The sequence below is a fragment of the Corapipo altera genome, unplaced genomic scaffold (assembly GCF_003945725.1).
Source record: "Corapipo altera isolate COAL_440 unplaced genomic scaffold, ASM394572v1 239, whole genome shotgun sequence".
NCBI classification, from domain to species: Eukaryota; Metazoa; Chordata; class Aves; order Passeriformes; family Pipridae; genus Corapipo; species Corapipo altera.
In genome coordinates, this window is record NW_020884938.1 from 1165248 (window position 1) to 1166966 (window position 1719).

Here is a 1719-nt window from a genome sequence, read left to right on the forward strand (position 1 = left end):
CACTCTCGCTCTCCGGAGGAGCCCGCGGGGTCCCGCCGCGCCCGCGCCCCTCCCGCACCTCTCCCGGCGGCTTTTACCTTCTCCCTTCTCCCTTTTGCCCCTGGCCAGAGGAGCGGCTGGCGGAGCCGCAGCGGGCGGGTGCCGGAGCCAAGCCCGGCCTTTCTGTTGGGCTGCGGGGGCGGAGGCGGCGGGACCGGCCGGGGCTGCGGGGCCGGGGCGGCGCTGGCCGGGCACGGGCCCCGCCCGCCCGCGGGGGGACAGACCCGGGCACCGACCCCTCCTGGCTGCCCCGCTGCTGCCTGGGGGGCGTGGGGTCGAAACTGGCATTTGGATAAATTAGTTGTCGACTTTGGCGGCGTCTCCGCCTTCCGGACGGACCCGGTGGCTCAACAGCCCCGCGGGGACCCGCGCGGTGCCACTCGCCATCAGCCCTGCAAGCGAGCGGGCAGTGCCTGCCCACTGTGTTTTCCCAGCAGGTGTGAAAAAAGCCTGACGTTTATCCTTTCCGTGAAAGTTTGTTTTTTACAGGTGTGTGACGCCAGTAGCCCCTCTGGGTCTACTCGTGTCCCCAGGCAGTTCGGAGAGGTCCAAAGTGGCATCACCTGTTCAGCCCGGAGAAGAGGAGACTGTGGGGAGATCTCATTGTCGTCTTCAGCATCCTCCCGAGGGGTAGAGGAGGGGCAGGCACTGAGCTCTGCTCTGGGGGGACCAGGACAGGACCCAGGGAATGGCTGGGGCTGTGTCAGAGCAGGGTCAGGTTGGATCTCAGGGAAAGGTCCTTCCCCCAGAGGGTGGTTGGGCACTGACCAGGCTCCCCAGGGCAGTGGGCACAGCCCCAAGGCTGCCAGAGCTCCAGGAGGGTTTGGATGATCCTCTCAGGCACATGGGGTGACTCTTGGGGATGACCCTGTGCAGGACTCTATGATCCTCATGGATTCCTTCCAACTCAGCATATTCTGGGATTCTGTAATTGTCCTAAAGGGCTCCAGGTTCATCTTCAGTACCACAGTTTTATCAGTATCGTGACATTTCCTTTATACTCCCTCAAACTGACACTCACACTCAGAAATTGTCACTGCCAGTAAAAGAACGGGAAGTAAGCTGAGATAAATCAATGAGAGGGAAAAAAACCCTCAAAACACAATTAGAGGCACAAGGCCCACTAGGCCACTGCCTCACTGAGACACAAACTGCCGGATGCTTCCATTGCTCTGGGAAAATCCTGCCAGACCCACCTTCCCTGGCTTCTGCTGGTGACTGCTGTCAGAAAGGGGGCCTATGAAACACGGGGTCTGCCTGGTGCCCTGACACCTGGTGCCCTGACACCCCTGGCTGCGTGGTGTGACCCTGCCTGACAGAAGGCAGCTCACTGTGGACTCTTCTGCTTTTTGGATTAGCTCATGTAATATTTTTTCTTTTTTTTCTGTCCATCTGGAGAAGTCTCCTCCTCACCCCACTTTACTAAAATTAATAGGAATTTCTGCTAAGTGCATGACTTTGTATTTCTACTATTAAATTGCATCTCATTTCTCTTTCTCCAGTCCACAGACTCATCCAATTCTTTCCATAAGGTATTCCAGTCCTTTTCTGTCGTAACAGCAGGTCTTAGCTTTATGTCATCAGCAAATTTCATTAGCACACTCATGTTTTTTGTGCCAAGGTCACTAATAAAATTTTAACTAAGATTAGCTCTGAGATCAGTCCCTATGGAACCGCATT

General features: G+C 56.5%; 1 protein-coding gene across 1 annotated transcript in view; it reads right to left on the reverse strand.

Moving 5' to 3' along the window:
• ARHGAP8 (Rho GTPase activating protein 8) overlaps positions 1–160 on the reverse strand; it is a 60574-nt gene extending 60414 nt beyond the window's left edge. Inside the window, exon 1 of the mRNA XM_027660758.1 lies at positions 85–160. The gene's annotated coding sequence lies outside the window, so the exon portion shown is untranslated. The remainder of the gene's footprint in view (positions 1–84) is intronic.
• Between the last annotated feature and the right edge of the window lie 1559 nt (positions 161–1719).